This window comes from Triturus cristatus, chromosome 5_1 (assembly GCF_964204655.1).
Source record: "Triturus cristatus chromosome 5_1, aTriCri1.1, whole genome shotgun sequence".
In the NCBI taxonomy this organism is placed as follows: domain Eukaryota; kingdom Metazoa; phylum Chordata; class Amphibia; order Caudata; family Salamandridae; genus Triturus; species Triturus cristatus.
Window position 1 is genome coordinate 57,642,989 of NC_140587.1, and position 27,654 is coordinate 57,670,642.

Sequence of the window (27,654 nt, forward strand, 5' to 3'; positions counted from 1 at the left end):
TGTGGTGGGTTTGGCCTAGCCTGGCATAGCTGCTGGACTGTCCTGTGGTGGTACCCCTGGTGAATCGTTTTGCTGCACGCCTAAGGAACTGTAAGGGTCCTTCTCTCTCGCCTCATTGTGTTTACTGGATTCATTACTGCAAGTGCCTTCACCACAATTCAAGTTGCTAGGGAGCCACTCTTCGTATTCTTGTCCACGGTTAAAGCCTCATTCTCTTGAATCTCCTGAAGCAGTGTGCAGGTGGGAGCCCTTTTCCTCTGGACAGGATGCTGGAATTGCTGGGCTCGCTGCAGCACGTGCCCTCTCCACACTGATACTGAGGTCTGAGTGAGTCTGTGTTGGGGGTGCCCTCTTGCTCGTCACTCTCTAACAAATTGGCTCATATTACGTGCACTATGGGGAGGACCGATAAATCCCAACCTCGCGCGCAAATCCACTAAGACTCCACAAAAGGCAGCCTCTGATTCCGAGGCAGATGCCCAGGAGGGGGTGCCCTCTAATATTGAGACCACATTGTTAGCAATGCATCGTAGCATCCAATCTATCGAGGGCACGATGGCAGCTGTGAATCATCATTTAGACCACATATCATCGCAGCTTGAAAAGCAAAACGCCCACATGGGGGAAGTTGAGCAGCGGGTATCTGCGACGGAGGATGGTTTGAGTGATGTTGCTGGGAAAGCTCTTAATATGGAGATGGCCCTCACCCTTATTCAGGCCAAGAACGAGGATTTGTAGGCCCGCTCCCGGCAGAATAACATTCGAATTACTGGGCTGCCTGAATCAACAAATGTGGGCAAAATGGAGTTATTTGTTGAAACCTTGATCAAAGATATTTTTGGCACAGAACAGCTTTCTCCTATGTTCATTATTGAGCGGGCTCACCGCTCTCTTGCAGCTAAGCCGGTCCCGGGTGCTCTGCCCCGCCACATTATTGCTTGTTTGTTAAATGATAGGGATCGAGATGTCATTTTGCGCATGGCTAGAAATAAGGGCACTATTGTACATTAGGGCAACACCCTCTCGTTCTTCCCTGATTTTACTGTTGATGTTCAAGCTGCAAGAAGGGAGTTTGGGGCTGTCAAAAAAAATGTACAATCCAGGGGCGTCGCTCCACCATGCTGTATCCTGCCCGCCTAAAGAAAGGCCCTGATGGGGACACACACATTTTCACCAATCCCAAGGTGGCTCTGGAGCATGCAAAGCATCTAAAGAGAAGGCAGTGCGAATCCCGGACACCATCGGATAATGAGGAACAGTAGGGCTATGGGATGTGCTTACATACTTTTCCCTGTCATGAAGATTTCTGGGCTGATCGGCTTTGATCTATGTTATGCTGAGATTCTTATATGCTTGCCTTGATTTTCTCCCTTGTGTAGGTGGACATGGTTGCGCTCTCTGATGTATGCATGTCTTCTTTGCAATGTTATTTAGCTGATGTCTTGTTTTCTCATGCACAGATACTACCTGTTGCCTAGCCACCTCCTACCTGATAGGAGGCTAGTAGCACTGTGACGCCCCCTCATGGGAGCACCCCATCTTCATTTTGCTTTGTTGATTCCTAGTTGGGGATGGGCTGGTGAGGGTCAGGATGGCTTTGGCGAGTTGGGGATGCTGAAGTGGAGGGGGCTATGGGGGTGGAGGGAGGGGGGGTTTGTGATATTCACCTTTTTGTTTGCAAACGTGGACACATGCTTCTGCTATACCCAACTGCCATGTTTCTTCACGTAATTTTGACTCGAGTGGTAAAGTGTGATTCCTCACCTGGAATGTCCGAGGCCTGAATGCCCCCAAAGCGATTTGATCTGTCTTTGCTTGTTCAGACAGGATCGATGTTTAAATAGCCTTCTTACAGGAGACTCGCCTCACAAAATTGTAGGAAAAAAATGTGGGGGGGTGGTCGGTGGGTGGGAGTACGAGTGGTGTCATCATATTCCAGTTATGCTCAGAGGTTGATGATCCTGGTCAAACGAGGGGTTCCATTCAAGGTCACTCAAACTGAGACGAATGACTTAGGCCGGATAGTGCTTATACAGGGTCAGCTGGGTGGAGTAAGTGTGCTCTTGGTGAATGTGTATGGACCAAATATTTATGATCCGGCTTTCTTTGCAGATGTCTGGCATCGTATTTCAGGCCTTCCGAATGTGGAGATAATCTGGGGTGGCGACTTTAATGTATGCCTGGACATTGCTGTTGACCGTATGGATAGGGAGGTGGTACGCCCTAAGCAGGCTTCTGAGACGTTGCTGGGACTGATGGATGCTGGATGTTTGCATGATGTGTGGCGGTTGCAGCATCCTGGGGTGCGCGAGAGCACCTTTGTTTCCTCTGTGCATGGGTCCTGGTCCCGCCTGGATTTCTTGGGCAGTTGGGGTGCGCCATTTGGCTCGGTCGCTGTTGGACCATTCCCCAGTGCTCCTAGAACTGCAGGTCCTTGCTTGCGAGAGGTAGCCATCCTCCTTGACTGATTCAGTCTTCAGGCACACAGTGGGGGAGGGCGTTCGCAATTTTTTTAAGGAGAATGAGGGCCCAGTTGATAGCGCCGGTGTCATGTGGGAAGCATTCAAAGTAACTATTAGGGGGGTCTGTATGGGGGCGCAGGCAGGTGTCTTGAAGGATCGGAGGCATAGGATTCATAAACTAGCTGCGGATATTTCCACTTTATAACGCTCATATGATAAGGACCCTTCACCAGCGACACTATCTGTGATCCGTGATCTAGTGTCCAAACACAACGACACTGTTGATCAAGAGATGGTTCACAGGTCCAGATGCAGTAAGGCTAGGTATTACGGTGAGGAGGGTAGGCCCAGCCGCTCCCTCGCTCAGAAGTTGGCTGCTCCACGTAGTCAGGAGTATATTACAGAAATGCTTGATGAAGCGGGGGAGACTCATCACATCTGAAAACGAAAATAGGGCTGTGGCACAGCCGGAAGATATCCACTCGTATTTGGATTACATCGCTCTGGGTTGGCTGGTCCCGGGCCATAGGGAATATCTTATTCAGCCTTTTGATGTGGAGGACGTAAAGCTTGCTATTATGTCTCTCCCCACATGTAAAGCTGTGGGATTGGACGGGCTCCCTTACGAGTTTTATAAGAACTTTGAGGATGATTTAGCCCCCAGACTCCTTGAGGTCTATGCGGAAGCGTACAACACTGGTTGTCTCCTGCCCTCTTTGAAGAAAGCCCTCTTAGTTATGCTATTAAAGCCTGATAAGGCGTCGAATCATTGTGACTCCTATAGGCCCCTTTCCATCATCAATATTGACGCCAAGATCTTAGCTAAGATGATAGCCCTCCGGCTACAGCCTCTAATTCCCCTGCTTGTGCTCCATGACCAGTCGGGGTTTGTGCCTACCCGGTCTACCATGCACAATCTGCGCACGCTCTTCGCCACCCTCCATTACTTTGATTCTGACTTTCAAGCCGTAGCAGTGTTGCCAGATGCAACAAAAGCATTTGATTCCCTTCAGTGGGATTACATGTTCACTGTACTCACAAGAATGGGTCTCCCCCCGTTTTTCCTTCAGTGGATCAGGGTGCTGTATACCAAACCGGTTGCCAGGGTTCGGGTTAATGGTTGGGTGTCGTCGGCCTTGGTAGGGGCATGCTGTAGGGTTGGCCCCTGTCGCCGATGCTCTTTGCCTTGGCATTGAGGCCCCTTGATTGTAAGTTGTACCAGTTGCATGCATCAGCAGCATTGCGGTTCAGGCAGCGACCGCTTATGGTCTTGCTTATGCTGATGACATGCTCCTATATGTCCGCGAGCCTGCAACCCATCTCCTGGAATTGCTACACGAGTATGTTAAATTTGATGGCTTCTCTGGCTTAGGTATCAACTGGGCCAAGTTGACGGTGTTTCTGCTGACATCTGGCACTCGCGAGGTTGAGTTGGACTTCCCTTTTTTCTGGACTTAGGACCCGGTGAAATATTTGGGGGTCTGGGTGCACAGGGATCCAGATCCGGTAATCTGCATGAACTATGGTCGCACTATCACACAGATTACAGATAAAGCTGATTGTTGCGCCCGGCTGCCCCTTTCACTTGCAGATCGCATTGTGGTGACAAAAATGTCTATTTTACCCAAATTATTATACATGTTTGTAAGTATTCCTATCCGTCAGAATATCTCTACCTTTAGGGTTCTGCAATCGGCTCTATTGTCGTTCGTCTGGGGTGGCAAGAAGCCACGCTGTAGCTGGGATACTCTGGAACTACCATATGATCGCTGTGGCTTTGAGGCACCTGATATGCATCTATAATATTTGTGCGCTCAGGCGCAATTCGGGCATTATTATTTTTTTCCACAAAGGTTTCCACCCCATACGGCGATTGAGGCAGATGCAATACTCCCACTTCCGCAGCACTTTCGAGTGGTGGTGGAGGCCCCAGGACAGAAATCAACCCAGTACAATGCACTGCCTGGGCCTGGCGGGCCCTGACTAGATGAGCACAGCTGGATTACCCTTATGCTCCAAAGTTACAGACAGCAGCGCATCCAGATATCTCAGCTGTGCAGGAGCGCTCCTCTCTTTGTGCGCTGCAGGCAGTTGGGGTTACGCAGATGGGTGACCTGTACAAACAGGGCAAGTACCACTCGCTGCCAGACAAGCAGACAGGCCGAGCTCACGGCTCGATGCTGTGCTTCGCGTATGTGAGGGTGTGACAAGCGGTCAGATCTGTCTACCCCAATTATCCGGCTGAGCCTCAGCCATTGCGAGCACTGCAGGCAGTGTTGGCTGGAGAGGAGCGTAAGGGTCTGATTACTAAATTGTATGCTGCATCCCTACAGGAGGAGGAGCCGGAGGACCATCCTTCATACCTTAAATGGAATGAAGCGTTGGGATACACATTATCCCCAATCACTGGAAATACTGTTGTACACTAATTGGTTACCTCACGGCTAACTGTAATCTACGTATCATTCATTTTAAGTTTTTACATCAGCTATATTACACTCCAATGCAATTGTGGAGATTTGAACTGCATGATACAGCTTGTTGTGTGCAGTGTGAATAAGCTGATGCTGATTTTTTGCACCTATCATGGCAGCGTGCAGGGATTGCTGCTTTTTGGTCTAAGGTTGCGAGTGTGCTGACGGATGTTATGCTGGAACGGGTGCGATGTGTACCAGAGCTGTGCTTGATGGGAAACGTGAAGTCCTTGAAGCCTTGTTACCGACGTCTGGTTGCTGTGGCGACATTATTGGCCAAGCTGTGGCACAATGTTGGGGCGCAAAGGGTTCACCCACTGTTCGGAAATGGATCCGAGACCTAACTTACTGCAGGGAACAATTGGAGGCCTATGCGGAGGAACTGCCTGAGCCATCTCAGCCCAAGGATTTCTGGGCCTCATGTATCTGCTGAGTCATCCTGATTTGTGAGGTGTCATATACTCTTCTCTGTGCCATATTGGGGCCTTATGCACTTGGATTTATGTAGGTGTGTCAACTTTCATATGTCTATAGTATTCAAGATCCTTGGTTGTATGGTGTCACATCTTTTACAGTGCCGGGGGTGAAGTGGAGGGGGAGGGATTTGTTGGCTCCTTCGGAGTTGGTTATTCCAAGTTTCATACTACATTTCATTGATGCTATTTTCGGATCTAACAAAATGCTTGTATTGCTCCATACTATGTGATGCTGATGTCTCTCCTGTGGAGACTATGTATTGTATTTGCAAGCTCTTCAATATACATATTGAAAAATAAAACATTCTGTCCGTCAGGTCTGTTCTGCCACATGGAACAATCAGGGTACCTTTAAAAGGGCGAGAACATGATGCCAAGACAATTCTTGTGTATCATCTGTCTGGTTGCTGAAGGACCCTGCTTTTATCCTACCACTTCTCTGTCCCTGGAGTTGTTGTGGGTACATTGTCTGCTTCAAACTAGATTTTAGTTTTAGGTGCAGGAAGCCACTAATGATTATCACAGTGCAGTGGTTCTCAGCCTATGGTCCGGGGACCCCTTAGGGGTCCATAAAGCCTACCCAGGGGCGTGCAACTGCTTTAAACATTAAATAATATTATTAGATTAATAATGTGTTTATAAATAAAGAAGACACATTGAAAATTACAAATGTTTAAATGCTCACATAATGTGAAGGAATTTGAAATTGCAGGCTAAAATTAAGTTAGTATCCTCAGATTGATTCCTTTACAGCAAGTCAAGTGTGTCAAACAACATATAGCATGGACGATGAGGGGCCTCAATTGAATTTAGAAAATCTCCATCATTTCCACTAAATTAAAAAAGTGGATTTTCTTTTGTTTGTTTGCGATATTAGTATAGATGAATACAATGTCAGTGCATACCATGATATATGCCGGGCTGACAACGGCATTAACAATAAATGCAATGCCAATGTATGAGATAATCTATGCACGCATAATGATGTTGATACCAGTAGAAACAATGTCTATGTACGCCATGATCTATACATGCATAATAATGTCAAAATCAGTAAAGACAATATTGATGTACGCTATGACAACTGTACGCACAATACTGAGGATGTCGGTGAAAATGATATTAATGACTGTCACAGTATTTTTAGAAGTTCTAGCAAACTAGTGTCATTGCTATCAGATTCACCCAAGGTGACCTCGACATCAACCCCGAGTTAGAGATATGTGGTCAGATAGAGCCTGTAACCGCAACCGGTGCCTATCGATTGACAGGTAACAGGTGGGATCTCATTACAAGAACTCAAAACATAGTAGAAAGAAATTCAAAACGAAAAATAGGAAAAACCAGCTGTCAAGTCTTGGTCGTCGCTCAGCCGGAACACAGTGATCGGCCGTGAGGCGTCTGGCGTACACGCTGCAGATCCTTTGACCTTACCGAAGATCCTCAATATACAGATTTTCACCTCACGGCACCTACAACGTGAAGCTCAATTAATACACTGGTTTCACTCAAGGATTGTCCATAACTACAGAAATTCACACACACACGTCGGAAGTTTATCTCTCAACCGGCCTAGTGATATCCCTAGAGTCAGCCAATTCTACCTAAGTGTTTAGCCCAGCCGGTTTGGAATTCATCACCGGCTGAGCGACGACCAAGACTTTATCGTCCCAATTCAGCCCTGAGGAAGTCGCGGAAATTACTTTCCACACGCGACGAAACACATGTCGGCTGGTTTTTCCTCCTTTTTGTTGGCTCTATGAAAAAGAAAATTAAAGACTGAACAATATCTGATTCTTCAGAAGATTCTTTTTGAATTTGTTTCTACTATGTTTTGAGGTTTTGTCATACTGTCTAATTACTTTTATGTGTGCCCAGGATTTTGCTTTAAATTGTATTTGTAAGGGACTTTCCTACACAATACACTGAGGGGTTACAGGGCGTATCCCCTCACCTGGCTGTACGTTTCCCATACACCCACTTGCGTTATCTAGCAGAGCGCCTATTTCTCCCTGGCCACTAAAAACCCTCCATTTGAGGGTTCCCAACAGGTGGGATCTCACTCAGCCCAAAGACAAACGTGCACTCAGGGAAAACCCTGATCGGTCCCACAGATACACAACAGCTTCAACAACCAACCAACGAACACCAAGACCGAACAACCACCCCCCACCACCACCCTCCACGCCTGGACCCCGATCAGCACCGAAGACACCACCCGCACGATGAACTCCATCCACTCCGGATCACCGACTGACCCCTGCCCTCACCACATCTTCAACAAGGCTGACGCTGTCATCGCACCCCACCTGCGAGACATCATCAACACATCCTTCGACACCGCCACCTTCCCTGAGAGCTGGAAGCACGCCGAACTCAGCGCTCTTCTCAAGAAACCCACAGCGGACCCCACCGAACTCAAGAACTACCGCCCCATCTCGCTCCTCCCGTTTCCAGCCAAAGTCATCGAGAAGACCGTCAACAAGCAGATGGCCGCCTTCCTCGAGACGAATGGATCCCTCGACCCCTCACAGTCCGGCTTCCGAGCCAATCACAGCACCGAGACCGCCCTCATCGCCGCCACAGATGACATCCGAGCCCTGATGGACAACGGAGAAACAGCGGCCCTCATCCTCCTAGACCTCTCCGCGGCATTCGACACTGTCTGCCACCGCACCCTAGTACAGCGCCTCAGCAACGTCGGAATCCAGGACAAGGCGCTGGAATGGATCATCTCCTTCCTCAACGGAAGAACACAGAGAGTCCGTCTATCACCGTACAAGTCAGAGGCCACCAAAGTCATCTGCGGCGTCCCTCAAGGATCCTCTCTGAGCCCCACCCTCTTCAACGTCTACATGAGCCCCCTCGCGGCCATCGCACGCCAGCACAACCTCAACATAATCTCCTACGCCGACGACACCCAGCTGATCCTCTCCCTGACCAACGACCCCGCCACCGCCAGAGCCAACCTGCACGAAGGGATGAAAGAGGTAGCCGAATGGATGACGACCAGCCGCCTGAAACTGAACTCGGACAAGACGGAGGTCCTCATCCTGGGCTCCTCACCCTCCGCCTGGGACGACTCCTGGTGGCCTCCCGCCCTGGGCACCGCACCCAAACCGACAGACCATGCACGCAACCTGGGCTTCATCCTGGACTCCTCCCTCTCCATGACCAGGCAAGTCAACAACGTCTCATCGGCATGCTTCAACATCCTTCGCATGCTACGGAAGATCTTCTGGTGGATCCCCACCGAGACCAGGAAGACCGTCACCCAGGCCCTCGTCACCAGCTGACTGGACTACGGCAACGCCCTCTATGCCGGTACCACCGCCAAGCTCCAGAAGAGACTCCAGCGGATCCAGAACGCCTCAGCCAGACTCATCCTCGACATCCCACGAACCAGCCACATCTCCGGACATCTGAGAGACCTTCACTGGCTCCCCGTCAACAAAAGAATCACCTTCCGCCTCCTCACCCACGCACACAAAGCCCTACACGACCAAGGCCGAGCTACCTCAACAGCCGAGTCAACTTCTACGCTCCCAAACGCCACCTCCGATCAACCAACCACGCCCTCGCCGACGTCCCCCGCATCCGAAGAGCGACTACAGGAGGAAGGTCCTTCTCCTACCTGGCCGCCAAGACCTGGAACTCCCTCCCGACCGACCTGCGCCTGACCCAAGACCACCTCTCCTTCAGGAAGAAGCTGAAGACCTGGCTGTTCGAGCAGTAGCGGCACCCCCCCCCCCCCAGCGCCTTGAGACCCTACGGGTATGTAGCGCGCTCTATAAATGTCATTGATTGATTGATTGACAGATAGACAGTTGCATCACAAACAGGTCAAAGGAAATTGGCCCCAATAAAACACGTTTGGCCAGAGGCGCGTGTTTCCCAAAAATACCACAAAGCTAGATGCCACATGTAGTTAGGAACACTCAGCCAATCAGGACACAACATGCACACCACATGTAGTGAGCAGGTGCTTCCCACACCAGACAGCTGGACACAAACACTGGCCCACACCAGCTTTCCCCGAGGTCTAGGGCCACCTGTGTCCCCTTATCAGATGACTATACGTATTATTTATGACTAAGATGCTTTTCAAAAAATGCTGAATTGGTTTATTGTACCTCACAAGATTTATATATTGTCGGCCGAAACTTCTGTAAGAGACTTTCTGCAGAAGCAACTCCGTTGATACTCGCCCGGCCACTGTGTTTATTTAAACCATCTTGTCCCGGTTTTGCCAAACGCCTCTTGTCTTTTCATTTCTTTAAGGTAAATTAAATATGTTATTTCATCATTATGTATTTGTTTGGCGAATGCTTGTTTCTGTATTTTTTTTGTATTTTTTGTAGTTAAAAAGTATTGAAAATGCTTAGACTGGAGTCCCGAGCTTCTAGTAAAGACTCAGTGGTGAGCCCGGACTCCAATAATGATTCAGTGGGGGTCCCCAGGTTCCAGTGAGGATTAAGTGGGGGTCCACTGAAGTCAAACGATTAAGAAACCCTGCCATTGTGCATTCTCCTGGAAAATACCGTGACGCATAGTATAATAACACAAGCAGGAACTACTGAAAAAGTGGCTGCCACTAGAAACTTTTAGCCCACTGGCTTGTGAGCGCCCAGAAGTCAAACCCAGCTCTTAGCAGTTGCCAGACACTAATGTGACACTCCAAGGAATCAGGACAGAACACATTCTAGACCTGCAACCGACAGAAGAGGACTGGACCTGCTGCGACCTGTGAGGATCTCTGAAAGAATGTACCCTTTGCCCCTTGAATCCATGACAAAGAAATGGACTTTAAGGGTCAGTAAGTCAGCCTACTGTGTGGCTACAGGTACACATTAAGCTGCAAGAGGCCATTTCCTTACTATTCCCTGGTAACCAGTGGCAATTGACACTTGAGCTGCACTTTGGTGGTCTCCCTGACACAGAAAGGCAGCGTGTCCCCCCAACCCAATCTGGCAGCATGCATGGAGGAAATCAAAAGATGGATGACAATGTCATCCTTAAAACTTAACGGTGACAAGACCGAGATTATGATCCTCAGTCCTTCCCCCCCACAACCTATCACCAGCTGTGGCCCCCAAGCATGGGACCTATGCCAACTCCCAAGGAAAATATAAAAAGCCTAGGAGTCTGGCTAGATAATAAACTCACATTAAACACCCAAGCAACCAAAACAGCTGCAACCTGCTTCGGAATTATCCGAATGTTGAAAACAATTCTTCCACTACTACCTTTCGAAGCCAGGCAAGTGGTCATTCAGGGCCTTGTACAATCTAGGCTGGATTTCAACAATGCTCTATACCTAGGAGCCCCAGAGTATGTGTTGGAAAAACTACAAAGAACACAGAATTGTGCCGCCCGCACTCTCTTACAGATTCCTCGCAGAGAGTCAGTCAAGGCAGGGATCAGAGCTCTTCACTGGCTCCCAGTCAGGGAGAGAATAAAATTCAAGGCGCTCGGCATTTCGCATCAAGCATTTTACAGAGCAAATCCGAAAATCAATCATTCACTTCTCTCCCCCTACTGCCCTGGAAAATCCCTCCGCTCCACGAATGCACTTCTCGCCGTAGTCCCTAGAATCAAAAAAGCTAGAGCAGGAGGCAGGTCCTTTTCTCTTAACGCTGCCAAGCTCTGGAACTCACTCCCCTTCCCACTCAGAGCCAACCCCACCCTTCTACACTTCCGCAAAGAACTCAAAACACTCTTATTTAGAAACTAATCCCCCCTGCCCCCCACTAACCGCAGAACCGTCTTCCTTCCATTACCAGCGCTTGGACGCCTTCGGGCAGCAGTCGCGCTCTACAAAACCCCTTCACTTCACTTCACTTCACTTCACCAGGCGCATGAGCTCTGGTTTAAAGGCGCCCTAAAACATTTAAATCACATTACCAGGCTCGGTCCACTAGGTAGACTAGGAGTAACATGGCCGGTTTTAGCCGGCAATACACCTGACCCTGACATTGAAGCAATGTCGGACGATTAATTACTTAGTAACATACAAAGACTAATAGAATTATACAGTTAAATCTCAGCTGTCTAAAAGTCCTGAAAGGTCTTTACTAAATGTTAGAAGGCAGCCTCAGAGGAGCCCGGAGGGGGCCCTGACTGCCCTGAGACCCACCCTCGAGGTATCGTAGCCGGGCACTGGCGGGAGACTCCTCAGGGGAGGAACCTCGTATCTAGGATCGCACACTCTGCACCACACGACAGAGAGACACCACACGAGGAGTTCTTAAGAGCAAATCTTTATCAGATCGAAGTGGTAGGATCTTTATGATCAGCCAGGCGAATATATATACAAGCAGAGCGTGGGCTCACAGAGTCTTGGAGGGGGTTAGGAGGTAGCGTGACAGTCTTTGGGGATATGGATCAAATGCAGGAGCGTACCCGGCGCACAGCTCACAATCCTCGAGCTGGGGGGATACGCTTGTCGTCGTGGGGTCCGGCGGGACCAAGAGAGTCGGTGGGAGCCGCGAGTCACTCAGCAGGGCTCGGATACAAGTTCGGTGGTCTTACGATCTTCGGGGAGCCGCGAGTCACTCAGCAGGGCTCAAGCACAAGTCCGGAGGTCTTACGATCTTCAGGGAGCCGCGAGTCACTCAGCAGGGCTCAAGCACAAGTCCGGAGGTCTTACGATCTTCAGGGAGCCGCGAGTCACTCAGCAGGGCTCAAGCACAAGTTCGGAGGTCTTACGATCTTCAGGGAGCCGCGAGTCACTCAGCAGGGCTCAGGTACAAGTTCGGAGGTCTTACGATCTTCAGGGAGCCGCGAGTCACTCAGCAGGGCTCAGGTGTTCCAAGGCGAATCTACCGGACAGTCCCAGAGCACCCCTTGTTATACGGCGACTCCTCTTTGATGTCCGGAGTCTGTGCAGGCAGGGGTCTTGTCACCTGAGGGTCGCTTGTTGGGGTTTCCTGCCATTGTCTTTTGATCCTTTCAGGGCCGGGTCGGGAGGAGCCCCAGACACCCAGCAGGTGTGGAGCCAGCCCTCGGGGAGGCCGGCAGGTCGATCGAAACCCACCGTCCCAGGGAAGCGCAGAGGTGTGATAGAAACTGCTCCTCCCTCTCTCATCCCAAGGGGAGCGTGATGTCCTCCAGCCGGAGTGGCGCCTCTAGGCCAGGGTCGCGCTGGGGCCGGGCGGCCATCTTGGTGCATGAAGTGGGCACGCGGGCCCGGTGTGGCCGAAGGGAGGAAGGCCACGGACGGGGACGTCCGGGTTGGGTGCGTGTGAGTTCTGGTGGGAAGGATCGGCCAGGCCGTGGGTTTGGGGGCTGGTGTGAGGTGCAGGGGTCAGGTCTAGCTATGTTACGAGGGCCGGGTCTAACACTAAAAACATTCCTACATCTCCGAAAAAGAAGTGGGAAAATAGCAAACAACCTTCCAAAGAGAAGCGTTCTCATTCCCGAGGTAGGTCTCCTCAAAGGGAGCCCTCTGAAAGGAGGTATAACCTCAGGAATAGGGATAATTTGAGAAAACCTGACAGGTATCAAGCTACTGATACACGTTCCTCTCGTACCTTTCATATATCGTCACAGACATCCAAAAGAAGAGGACGGTCAGAGAACATGGAAGAACGCGTGAAGTCTAAAGACGATCAACACGTTCAGAAAAACAAAACCTCAATTCTCCAAGAAGAAAGTAGCAGGTCTAAAAATCAGACATGCCGAGGATTCTGAGACCACAGCTCAAGAACGGAGAATGGGCTCAGACAATGCTGGACAGTGCAGCAGAAGAAACAATAGCTCGCCAGAACCTGAAGGGACTTCTGGAGACAGTGGACTTGAATGAAGACATTGAAGTTGAAACTGCAGATACCAGGGTTAGTCCTCCACACAGGTTATATGAAATAACACTCCGGATGGAGGGATACATACCAAGAAAAGTGAAAGCACTCTTTTGGGAGCGACTTTCTAAAGGTTATGATATACTTCTAGCAGAACAAGACTGGCCAACAGAATTCGTCAGAGAGTGCCCACATGGCGAAGACATCATTATGCCAGTCTTCTCCAATTATATTCCAGTACATTTAAAATATACTTATGCCAGGAAATGGGCAGTGGCCCAAGCCCTAGCATTATACAAAAATAATGTAGGATGGGATGAGGATTCACCTCACCACAAAATCCAGTTAAACAATCAACCAACTGCACAAAGGCAGCACCCAGTAAAGCAAGAAGCTAAAAAACAGGTCAGGGATATTTTAGATCATCTTGAATACCAAGGGGTGATTGAAACATGCACCTTGTAGGAGAGTAGGGTCTGCTATCCTATGGTCACCCCAAATTTTTGCTTTTTGCTTCACTGGTTTTTGACATATTGAGGCTGTGGGCCTGCCAATCAGACCCCCAGCCTGCTGTTCTCTCTACTAAATTAAAACTATGCACCCTAGGTGCATAACCAATTGGAAGTGGATCACCCTGTCAGCCCCTGTACCAGTGTACACTAGGTACCCAGGGCATTGGTGTACCCACGGCCTGCCAAGGGCTGCAGCATGTATTATGCCACCCCAGGCTTGGCCTAACAATCTGACACAACTGGCTGATCACTCAGCTGGGGTAAGTTGGTGTAATCACCTCTTACTTAGGTGTAGTATACCTATACCTAACCTTAAATGGGACACCTGGTAACCTATAAGTCACTCCTATAGCAGGCCTTAACAATCCTGAAGGCAGAGTGCTTGGTTCCATGTGAGATGGTGCTCTGGCATGAGCTGAGCCTGTCTGCAGTGGTCGGAACAACTTCCTTCTACTGTTTCCAGATATCGTCATACCATATACTCTTAAGTGCATTATGAACCTCGCGGTTAAATGCTATCTTTGGTTTGGCTTTATCAAAACATGTCGAGTAAGGTGTCATACGAATTGGAATACTAACCCCTCGCCAATTCTGGCGACGGGGTTAGCATTCCACCCTTCTAGAGGGACACGACATGTACAGTACCTGAAACCCGGGTAAAATCAGACATAGCCTCAGCTCCACAAAATGGATGCTGCCACCACAGACACAAGTCTGCCCTCCTGCTGCTGGGAGTCCTTCCAGCTTGGGAGGTGTGGACAAAGGGTTTCCTGCCAGGGGAGGTGCGTGCACCACCCCAGACAGGATTTTGTGTATTGGTCAGGTAGGGCTTGAAAGAAACCAGACATGCCTGTGGCTCACAAGGAGCCTCGGTGCATATGCCAGTTCAAACCGGTCCTGGGGCACACCAGTCCCGGGCCTGGGGCGAGCTGGACAAAGGATTGGGGGTGTAACCACCCCCCTTCCTGGTCCCACCCATAGGGAGGGACCTAGCAGGTAGTCCGGCCCCTAGAATCCGAATAAAGGTAGGAGCTGTGTCCTAAGACTTCAGACATCCTGGAATCAACTTAAAACTAAGAAGAAGACGGGAACTTCGACGCTCTGCTGCACAGAGGACTGAAGCCAATCTCCCCTGTGGTCAGGGAGTGACCACCTTGCTAACGCAAGCACCATCCAGCGAATCAACGTCTGCTTTGCCGCCGCCTCCCGCCGGAGCCCGAGCCCAGAGACTGACAAGACCTGGACCTCCAGACCTCTCACCGCCCGATCCACAGTCCCTGCAAAGAGGAGACCCGTGGAGGCACCGAGACACGTGGAGCCAGCCATCTTGAAACGACTACGACAAGCTGACCAGTGCAACAACCGAGGCTCCCTCCAAGTTGTGCTTTGGGTCCTGAGAAGCCCAACCCTCGAGCAGCATCTGCACCAAAGGTGAGCCCTCCAGCATCTCCACGATCTGCGTGGGGCCCTTCTGCATTTTGCCACTCGACGCGCCTAACCGGTTGCTGGCCCGCTGGCTAGTGGCCATCTTGGCGACGAAATCTACGACAAACACCGCTGGTCTGGTTGCTCCAGACTGGCCCTTGCTCCCCTCCAAAGGAGCAATCCCTCTGACCTTGCTGGTCAGAACCAACAGCTGATTTCCGAATCCTCCTGCAATTGCTTTTGCCAAGGCTTGGTTGCTTCGATCAAGTCGCCGACACCGCCGACAGCGAGAGCCTGCGTGGGACAGCTCGTGACTCGACTCCTGGACGTCGTCGACCTTCAGGGACCACGTGGCTGCGGAGACAAGCTACCCCTCATCACCTGTTTGCACCCGACATCGCCTGGTACCCACCTGGTGCCACGCTGGTCACTGGCTAGTGACTGTGAACACTGTCCCCTCTGCTTACAGGTCTTCAACATCTCCGATCCACTCTTGGGTCCACTGCATCTCTCCCGGACCGACCGCCTGCAGCATCTTTGTCTTCAAGCTCAACGGAACAGATAGAAGAAACCCGACGCACTTTGAGGCCTATGCACCCGCTTCCTGTGGGTGAGGTAAAGCTGGTACTCCGGTGCCCATGTGTAGTAATACATCTCTAGTGCCTGTGTTCCAAATCTTAAGTTCCTAGGTCATCCGGAAGATTCCTTTTGCAGTAACTTTGTACTTTTTACGCACCCATTGAAACCTATGGGAGCACGCGTGTGACTATTTGCTCTGCACACGCCACCCGTGGACCCCCTGGTCACTAACTGACGTTAGCTCCTTGTAGGCCCAGCGATTCTAGAGGCCCTAGGCCTTTTCCCTTTTCTGTTCGTGGTACTTATACCACTATTTTAGTATATGGTTCGAGTGGCCACCAGGGCCTATCCATATAAAGTGCAACTTCTGTGTATTCTGTGATAATCTTGTTTGACGATTTGTGCTCCTGTGCTCATAAAGAGACTAGGGGTTACTTTGATAAATAAATACATATATATTTTGAATATATATCTGTGTGGTGTCCTTTCATTGGTATAAAAGGGGGTTGCTATTGGTAAAACAGCTTGCTTAACACGCTTCACGAGTTTAGCCTCAAAGACTGCTTAGCCTACGCTACCACTAGGGCAGCTAGTCCAAAAAGGTTGACTTACAACCACACCATAAGGGTTGCTTGGCATGGTACAAGGTGATCACTTTAACTAGTGAGCAGCATATACCAGGCCAACTTCTCACATTGGTGAGCAGCGGTGGGATTTGAGCTTGCTGTGTTTTACCATTGTAATCTCTTGGTTACCAATTGAAAGATCACATAGGTACCTGTAGGTACATATAAAACAAGATTAGATATACTTAAGTTCTACTGAACTTAGTTGTTGTAGAGCAAAGGGAGTAGCACACCCTGACTACAACTACTAGATAGGTTTAGTAGGTAAACCCAAGTGTAGGTAGATTGCAACACATCCACCCACACTTAAGAGCAATGGCCGGGGCAGAGGGGTCCACTGTACCCATCTCTGTTGAGAGTGACCCCCAGAGGGCACCATCCAGCTTTGCTACCCTTAATCAGAATGAGCTCAGGCATTTGGCAACTCTTAGAGGCCTTAAACAGCCCAAGAACCCAAACTCTGCTGAGCTCAGAGAGCTCTTACAGAATGATGAGAATCAGAGAGCACTCAAGAAAGCTTCCCAGTTAGCCCCCTTAGGGACAGGAACAGGAGGCCCCCCTTCTGAAGATGCCACTGAAGTACCCCTTCCCAATAGTCACCCCTTAGATGGGATGCCTACCACAGAGGATGAGAGTGAAAAGGATACTGACAGTAGTGAGGATGAAGGGAGAACTAGCCCAGTGCCAAGTATTATACTTGGCCCAGCTAAACCAAGGCTATTGGGGACTGACAGTGGGTTCAACCCACTGGATCTCCCCAGTGGACTTAACACAGGGCTTGGAAGGCAAAGGAATCGCTCAGGTGACTCCAATGCTTCCCATGGCTCTAGAGGCTCTCAGGGTCACTCCAGGAGAAGGATGACCACCCCTCAGAGGAGGGAACATGAGGCCAAGATGCAAGAGGCTCAGCTGAGGATCAGGAAGCAGGAGCTAGAAGTAGCCCTGATGGAAGAGAAACTTAGCAAGGCTAGACAGCATAAAGAGAGTGGGTCTATACCCACTGGTGGCAGCATTGTCCCTAAGGACAAAGATAGGGTTTTCGACAATAGAAACCTGTCTAAGGTTGTGCCCCCCTACAAAAGTGGGGATGACATCCACAAGTGGATAACTGCTCTTGAGAGAGCCTGCAAAGTACAGCAGGTTCCTGAAGATCAGTGGGCAGCAATCCTCTGGCTCTCCTTTGAGGGAAGAGGCAGAGACAGACTCCTCACTGTTAGAGAAGAGGATGTCAGAAACTACAGAGTCCTGAAGAGTGTTCTAGTTGATGGGTTAGGCTTAACCACTGAGCAGTACAGGTTAATGTTCAGAGACACCCAAAAGACACAGACTCAGGACTGGTCTGAATACATTGAATGTGCCACTAAGGCTTTGGAGGGTTGGTTGCTGGGAAGTAAGGTATCTGATTTTACAGGATTGTATAATTTGATGATGAGAGAACAGATTTTAAATAACTGTCAAAACCAGCAACTGCATCAACACTTGGTTGACTCTGATCTGACCTCTCCCCAAGAATTGGGAAAGAAGGCAGACAAATGGGTCAGAACCAGGGTTAAGCAAAAGAACCAGAACCAGGGCCAAGGGGGTGATCAGAAGAAAACAGACCAAAAGGGTGGAGATCAGAAATCTAAAGACCAGAAGTCTTCAACAGGGCCCCAAACTACTGCTAAGGAGGGTGGGTCCCAACAACAGTCCAAAAAGAAGAAAGAAGGTCAAAAGAAACCCTGGTGCAATCATTGTAAAAATACAACTCACTGGACTAGTGATTGCAAAAAGGGTGGAGCCCCCAACACTGTTGCCCCTAAGGCACCTGCTCCCAGTACTACTGTTAGCAGTGTTGGTCCCCAGACAAAGGGTGTAGTGGGAATCACTATGGGAACTGAAGGAGATTCTGACTTAGACAGAACCCTTACACAGGCAGTCTTGATCTGTGATGGGGACATTGATTTGTCCCTGACTGTGAGCCCCAGTAACCTGGGCAAGTACAGACAGACTCCTTTAATTAATGACAAAGTGGCTCAAGCCTACAGGGACACATGTGCCAGTGTCACTATGGTGACACCAGGCTTTGTGGACCCTGGACAGTACATACCAGGTGAGAACTACCTGGTGACCAATGCCAGCAATGCCACTACTTCACACAGTGTGGCCGTTGTTAACTTCTCATGGGGAGGGGTAACTGGCCTCAAAAGGGTTGTGGTTAGTGCGGACCTCCCAGTAGAATGTTTGTTGGGCAATGACCTAGAGAGTTCTCTATGGTCAGAAGTGGAGTACAGGACTCATGCAGAGATGTTAGGTATATCATCACATGTCCTTGCTGTGACCAGGTCACAGGCCAAAAAGTGCCTCACTGAACCACAGGTCTTGGATCCTGGAACAATGGACCAAGTACCTACCAAGAAGAAGAACAGGAGGGTCAAGGCTGTGCCTTCCCCCCTGCCTCAGAGTGATGATCAGCCTTCCCAGGAAGCTGATCTAGAGGACCATGAAGGAACTGTCCCTGAAGAGCTTGAACCTGATCAGGTTGAGTTTCTGGGGACAGGGGGACCTTCAAGGGCTGACTTGAGGCAGGCTCAGTTATCCTGTCCCTCTCTTGAACCCCTCAGACAGCTGGCTGCTGCTGAGGCTGCTGGGAATGCTCAAGGTACCCATAAAGTGTATTGGGATGAAGGGCTCCTTTATTCAGAGGCTAGAGACCCCAAGCCTGGTGCGACCAGGAGGTTGGTTATACCTCTGCAATTTAGGGGCTTCCTTCTTACCTTGGCCCATGACATTCCTTTAGCAGGACACCTAGGCCAGAACAAGACCTGGGACAGACTTGTCCCTCACTTTCACTGGCCTCACATGAATGAAGATACAAAGGAGTTTTGTCGCTCCTGTGTTACCTGCCAAGCCAGTGGCAAATCAGGTGGCACAACAAAGGCCCCCCTGATACCACTACCTGTGGTGGGGGTTCCCTTTGAAAGAGTGGGAATAGACATAGTGGGTCCCATGGATCCTCCCACTGCATCTGGGCACAGATTTATACTGGTGGTAGTGGATCATGCCACCAGGTATCCAGAGGCAATTCCCCTTAGGACCACTACAGCTCCTGTTGTGGCCAGGGCCCTGCTGGGAGTATTCTCCAGAGTGGGGTTTCCTAAGGAGGTAGTATCTGACAGAGGTACCAACTTTATGTCAGGGTACTTGACAGCTATGTGGAAGGAATGTGGTGTCAACTACAAGTTCACCACCCCTTATCACCCACAATGCAATGGGCTTGTTGAGAGATTCAACAAGACCCTAAAGGGTATGATCAAAGGATTACCTGAAAAGCTCAGGCGAAGATGGGACATCCTTCTACCCTGCCTTCTGTTTGCTTACAGAGAGGTCCCACAAAAAGGAGTTGGCTACAGCCCCTTTGAATTGTTGTTTGGGCACCCTGTGAGAGGCCCACTGTGTGTGGTGAAGGAAGGCTGGGAGTTACCTCTCAAAAAGCCTAAGCTAGACATAGTGGACTATGTACTTGGTCTCCGCTCCAGGATGGCTGAGTATATGGAGAAGGCATCCAAAAACCTTGAGGCAAGCCAGGCCTTACAGAAAGCTTGGCATGACCAAAAGGCTGTCTTGGTTGAGTTTCAGCCAGGACAGAAGGTATGGGTGTTGGAGCCAGTGGCCCCAGCAGCACTCCAAGACAAATGGTCTGGACCCCATACAATCCTGGAAAAGAAGGGAGAGGTCACCTACTTGGTCGACCTAGGAACTCCCAGGAGTCCCCACCGGGTACTCCATGTTAACAGGCTTAAAGCATATGTTGACAGGGCAGACATGGGCTTGCTCATGGCTACAGATGAGGGGCAGGAGGAAGAGAGTGACCCTCTCCCAGACCTGTTGTCTCAGAACCCTGAAGATGGCTCAGTTGAAGGAGTGACCCTTGGAGGCAACCTCACTGCCCATCAGCAGACTGAATGTAGACAGGTTCTACAATCATTTTCACATATGTTTTCCTTGATACCTAGTCAAACTGACTGGTGTACCCATGTTGTGGACACTGGTGACAGTCTGCCTGTAAAGAACAAACTTTACAGACAACCTGACCACGTCAGGGACTGTATAAAGGCTGAGGTACATAAAATGCTGGAATTAGGTGTCATTGAACCCTCAGAGAGCCCCTGGGCTAGCCCAGTGGTTCTGGTCCCCAAACCTCACACCAAAGATGGCAAGAGAGAGATGAGGTTCTGTGTGGATTACAGGGGACTCAATGCTGTCACCAGGACAGATGCACACCCTATTCCAAGGGCAGATGAGCTCATAGACAAACTAGCTTCTGCAAAGTTTTTGAGCACATTTGACTTAACAGCTGGCTATTGGCAAATCAGATTAGCTGAGGAGTCTAAGGCCAAAACAGCATTCTCAACCCCAGGTGGGCACTACCAGTTTGTGGTGATGCCCTTTGGTCTGAAGAATGCACCTGCCACCTTCCAAAGGCTGGTGAACCAAGTCCTTACTGGGTTGGATGACTTTTGTGCAGCATATCTTGATGACATTGCTGTCTTTAGCTCCACCTGGGAGGATCACCTGATCCACCTGAAGAAGGCTCTTGAGGCCCTGCAGAGGGCAGGCCTCACTATCAAGGCTACTAAGTGCCAGATAGGGCAGAGTAAGGTTGTATATTTGGGCCACCTTGTAGGTGGAGGCCAAGTTCAACCACTGGAGAGTAAGATACAATCCATCAAGGACTGGTCCCCTCCAACCACCCAGACTCAAGTTCGAGCTTTCTTGGGCTTGACTGGGTACTACAGGAAGTTTGTTAAGAACTATGGGTCCATTGTGACTCCTCTTAATGATCTGACATCCAAGAAGATGCCCAAAAAGGTTCAGTGGACAGTAAGCTGTCAAAAGGCATTTGATGACCTGAAGGAGGCCATGTGCTCTGCACCTATCCTGAAAAGTCCTGACTACTCCAAAGAGTTTATTGTCCAAACAGATGCTTCTGAGTTGGGTGTGGGAGCTGTGCTGTCACAACTTAATGTAGATGGTCAAGACCAACCCATTGCTTTTATTAGCAGAAGGTTGACCCCCAGAGAGAAGAATTGGTCAGCTATTGAGAGGGAGGCCTTTGCTGTGGTGTGGGCCCTGAAGAAGCTGAGGCCATACTTGTTTGGCACTCACTTCAAGATTCAGACCGACCATAAGCCCCTCTTGTGGCTAAATCAGATGAAGGGTGAAAACCCCAAACTGCTTAGGTGGTCCATTTCCCTACAGGGGATGGACTTTACAGTGGAGCACCGGCCAGGTACTGACCATGGGAATGCAGATGGTCTCTCCAGGTACTTCCACTTAGGACATGAAGACGAGACTGGTCAAGGCTAGTTTAATGTCCCAGCGTTTGGGGGGGGGTTGTGTAGGAGAGTAGGGTCTGCTATCCTATGGTCACCCCAAATTTTTGCTTTTTGCTTCACTGGTTTTTGACATATTGAGGCTGTGGGCCTGCCAATCAGACCCCCAGCCTGCTGTTCTCTCTACTAAATTAAAACTATGCACCCTAGGTGCATAACCAATTGGAAGTGGATCACCCTGTCAGCCCCTGTACCAGTGTACACTAGGTACCCAGGGCATTGGTGTACCCACGGCCTGCCAAGGGCTGCAGCATGTATTATGCCACCCCAGGCTTGGCCTAACAATCTGACACAACTGGCTGATCACTCAGCTGGGGTAAGTTGGTGTAATCACCTCTTACTTAGGTGTAGTATACCTATACCTAACCTTAAATGGGACACCTGGTAACCTATAAGTCACTCCTATAGCAGGCCTTAACAATCCTGAAGGCAGAGTGCTTGGTTCCATGTGAGATGGTGCTCTGGCATGAGCTGAGCCTGTCTGCAGTGGTCGGAACAACTTCCTTCTACTGTTTCCAGATATCGTCATACCATATACTCTTAAGTGCATTATGAACCTCGCGGTTAAATGCTATCTTTGGTTTGGCTTTATCAAAACATGTCGAGTAAGGTGTCATACGAATTGGAATACTAACCCCTCGCCAATTCTGGCGACGGGGTTAGCATTCCACCCTTCTAGAGGGACACGACATGTACAGTACCTGAAACCCGGGTAAAATCAGACATAGCCTCAGCTCCACAAAATGGATGCTGCCACCACAGACACAAGTCTGCCCTCCTGCTGCTGGGAGTCCTTCCAGCTTGGGAGGTGTGGACAAAGGGTTTCCTGCCAGGGGAGGTGCGTGCACCACCCCAGACAGGATTTTGTGTATTGGTCAGGTAGGGCTTGAAAGAAACCAGACATGCCTGTGGCTCACAAGGAGCCTCGGTGCATATGCCAGTTCAAACCGGTCCTGGGGCACACCAGTCCCGGGCCTGGGGCGAGCTGGACAAAGGATTGGGGGTGTAACCACCCCCCTTCCTGGTCCCACCCATAGGGAGGGACCTAGCAGGTAGTCCGGCCCCTAGAATCCGAATAAAGGTAGGAGCTGTGTCCTAAGACTTCAGACATCCTGGAATCAACTTAAAACTAAGAAGAAGACGGGAACTTCGACGCTCTGCTGCACAGAGGACTGAAGCCAATCTCCCCTGTGGTCAGGGAGTGACCACCTTGCTAACGCAAGCACCATCCAGCGAATCAACGTCTGCTTTGCCGCCGCCTCCCGCCGGAGCCCGAGCCCAGAGACTGACAAGACCTGGACCTCCAGACCTCTCACCGCCCGATCCACAGTCCCTGCAAAGAGGAGACCCGTGGAGGCACCGAGACACGTGGAGCCAGCCATCTTGAAACGACTACGACAAGCTGACCAGTGCAACAACCGAGGCTCCCTCCAAGTTGTGCTTTGGGTCCTGAGAAGCCCAACCCTCGAGCAGCATCTGCACCAAAGGTGAGCCCTCCAGCATCTCCACGATCTGCGTGGGGCCCTTCTGCATTTTGCCACTCGACGCGCCTAACCGGTTGCTGGCCCGCTGGCTAGTGGCCATCTTGGCGACGAAATCTACGACAAACACCGCTGGTCTGGTTGCTCCAGACTGGCCCTTGCTCCCCTCCAAAGGAGCAATCCCTCTGACCTTGCTGGTCAGAACCAACAGCTGATTTCCGAATCCTCCTGCAATTGCTTTTGCCAAGGCTTGGTTGCTTCGATCAAGTCGCCGACACCGCCGACAGCGAGAGCCTGCGTGGGACAGCTCGTGACTCGACTCCTGGACGTCGTCGACCTTCAGGGACCACGTGGCTGCGGAGACAAGCTACCCCTCATCACCTGTTTGCACCCGACATCGCCTGGTACCCACCTGGTGCCACGCTGGTCACTGGCTAGTGACTGTGAACACTGTCCCCTCTGCTTACAGGTCTTCAACATCTCCGATCCACTCTTGGGTCCACTGCATCTCTCCCGGACCGACCGCCTGCAGCATCTTTGTCTTCAAGCTCAACGGAACAGATAGAAGAAACCCGACGCACTTTGAGGCCTATGCACCCGCTTCCTGTGGGTGAGGTAAAGCTGGTACTCCGGTGCCCATGTGTAGTAATACATCTCTAGTGCCTGTGTTCCAAATCTTAAGTTCCTAGGTCATCCGGAAGATTCCTTTTGCAGTAACTTTGTACTTTTTACGCACCCATTGAAACCTATGGGAGCACGCGTGTGACTATTTGCTCTGCACACGCCACCCGTGGACCCCCTGGTCACTAACTGACGTTAGCTCCTTGTAGGCCCAGCGATTCTAGAGGCCCTAGGCCTTTTCCCTTTTCTGTTCGTGGTACTTATACCACTATTTTAGTATATGGTTCGAGTGGCCACCAGGGCCTATCCATATAAAGTGCAACTTCTGTGTATTCTGTGATAATCTTGTTTGACGATTTGTGCTCCTGTGCTCATAAAGAGACTAGGGGTTACTTTGATAAATAAATACATATATATTTTGAATATATATCTGTGTGGTGTCCTTTCATTGGTATAAAAGGGGGTTGCTATTGGTAAAACAGCTTGCTTAACACGCTTCACGAGTTTAGCCTCAAAGACTGCTTAGCCTACGCTACCACTAGGGCAGCTAGTCCAAAAAGGTTGACTTACAACCACACCATAAGGGTTGCTTGGCATGGTACAAGGTGATCACTTTAACTAGTGAGCAGCATATACCAGGCCAACTTCTCACACACCTCATCAATGAACAATCCTTTGTTTACTGTTTCCAAACCAGACAATACATATCGTCTAGTTTTGCATTACAGACACCTAAACTCTTGTTGCAAAACATTTGCAGTGCAGAATGCACATAGTACAGCATTAATGAATAACATTGTACGTAAAAAATATAAAACCACATTAGATATTTCTAATGGTTTCTTTTGTCAAAATATTGCACCTGAAAGCAGGTATTTGACCGCTTTCTCAATAATGGGGACACAGCGTCACTTCTGTCATCTCCCTCAAGGATTCAAGAACAGTCCGGGGTTATTCTCAGCAAGAGTAACAGAGTTACTACAAACTTATGATGACGAGGCATTGTCATATGTCGATGATATCTATCTGACAGACGATGACCTAAATAGGCACTTGAGCAGGGTGAACACCATTATACTGGGCTTCGCCGCTGAGGGGTATAAATTCAATTTTAGAAAAAATCAAGAATTGCCCATCTCAACGTCCATTTTCTAGGATATGAACTATCAAGTGAAGGCAAAAGCCTGGAAGCCAACTTTTTAGAATAGTGTGCGCTGCTCCAACCTCCAAAAACGCTGAAAAACTTACAGTCGATTCTAGGTTTCCTGAATTTTGGAAGAACTTACATTCTAAACTACGCAGAAAGGGCTAAACCTCTCTACGAATTAATCAAACCTGATTTTAAAACAATAAATTGGACTAAAGAACACACAGAAAGTTTGCGTTCACTTCAAACAGACATGTTAGCAACTAAACACTTACATACACGCGTAAACGTACGCAACTTAGTGATCCAAATCAATCCGGGCCAATGCGGATTCACCTACTTAACTTTAAAAGAAGGTGAAAAAGTACCAATTGCATACAAATCACATTTGTACACACAAGCAGAAATGAAATTCACTTCGACAGAAACAATTCTGACAGCAGTTCAAACCGCTGTAGCAATAGAGAGAGCCCTAGCACAGGGGAAACGCATTATGGTCGTAACTCCCGTACCAGCCTTAGAGGCAGTGACTAAAGCGAGCATTCCGAATGCTAAAGCTTTACATCCGAGATAGATACAATGGGTTAATTCTCTTGCTGCAACTGATGTCGAATATGTTTTTGAACCTTATTTGAAAACACAAGCATTCCTGCAATACGCGCACGAATGTCTTCTGCTTACTGAAATTCTACCTCTAGACCAGTTTGAATGTATAATTTATATAGATGGATCAGCACAACCCGCTACGAAGGGGTAAGCAAGCTTATAGTGCAGCATGCGCGATTGTGAAAGGTAGTATGAGCGATGGCAAATTTAGACCTATGGTCACAAAAATGCAATCTCTAGGAGATTGTACAGCTCAGCGAGCTGAACTACAAGCATTCATAATGGAACTTGAAAATACGGATCGCGAATTCCCCGCACTCATAGTGTGCCATTCCTTTTACTGTGTTCAATCTTACAATGAATATTTACAGAATTGGCTTCAAAACGGTTTCAAAGATGCAAAAGGTGGCACAATTAAGCATAAAATGCTTTGGGAACAAGTAGTTCAGTTGCGAAACAGACTACAAAACACTCACGTGATACACACGCTGAGTCATCAACGTGATGGCGTTCACGTTGAAGGGAATTAATTGGATGATGAAGCCGCAAAGGGGGCTATGCGCACGGCTTCCGTAGCTGGAATCACTCGTTCAAAAACGAAAATAGACAGTGAAATAATACTGGCTGTCAATGCTTCAAGCAAAGGCAGCGGTGCAGCGTTACTTAAAGGGTTTCCACTCAAATACTCAGATATAACTGATACAAACAATTTCCGTTTGCTCGAATCCCTGGAGTGGGGGATAGGGTAATTCCAAACTTGGAACATAGATTAGAACTAATCCTAGCAGCACATAAAGGACTCGCCTCTGCTCATGCAGGTGTTTCCGCCACAATATCGTTATTAAAACAGAGGTACTGGTGGCCAGGCATTAGGAAACATGACCCGGAACTATGTTTTGGATTCTGAAATTTGCCAAAAGATGAAAGTCTCTACTGTAAAACGTCCTGCGCAGACGCCCCTGTTAATCTCAGATAAACCATTAGCTTGCGTTTATCTGGACCACTGCGGTCCCTTACAAAGGGATGGTAATTACAAATATATCATGGTCGCAGTGGATTTGTGTTCTAGGTTCCTTTGGATGTGGCCTCAGAGCTCAGCTGATGCTCGAACTGTTATAAAAGATTTGCGAGTCTTTTTCGGCACATACGCAATAGGCACACTACACTTTGACCAGGGCCCTGCGTTTAGCTCTCGAGATTACAAAGAAGCCATGGCCAGTTAGGGCGTTGCATTGCGGTATTCTTCTCCATTCCATCCTGAGGGAAATTCTGTTGTGGAAAGAAAAGACCGGGACATGAAGCAGTCTATAACAGCTAGGGTATTAGGTTCGGGTGACGGGTGGGTCAAACATCTAATTGGGGTTCAACGTGCACTTAACAAATTGCCAAGAAGTTCTCTAGGGGGTGTCACTCCATATGAGGTCCTATTTGGGACAAGAATGTTGGTTCCGGATCTTGATTGTCATGGAACGGTGGTGGAAAATAAGAAATTTGACATCAAAGATCGTTTGGCTGTTTTACAGGACTTAAATGAACTAAGATCGAAACAAAGCAACGTGTTCCTGAAGCCAACCTCCACTGGGGAAAAACCAACCGTCCCAGCAAGGCCTGTCTGGATCCCAAAGCTTAGTGATCTAGTCAGAGAAAAGAACTCGTACAAGAAGGAATTTGGGCCTTCTTACAGACAACCAGTACCTGTCCTAGCAATCCACGGATCAAGAACAGTAATACTGCCGCCCCTTGCTGGTGAAAAGGAGAACAGATTTGTGTCCATCTACCTGATCAAACCACACTATGTGGCCGATACTAAGCAGTAGGCCAAGTGGACTCCGCCAATGTAGCAGACGCACTCCTCTAGCTACAATCCAAGAGGTTCAAACTGAGAGACTCATCACCATTGAAGAATCTGCAGTGAGAAAAGAAGCACTAAGCAACAAAGCTATGGAACTTGTACCTCTTGAGACACAAATAACATTTCGTCCTGAAACACCTGCCTGCAGCGAAGTAATAAGTGATCAAGTGATTCCAGCGATTTCAACAAATCCGTATGCAATTCCAACCATTGACAGAA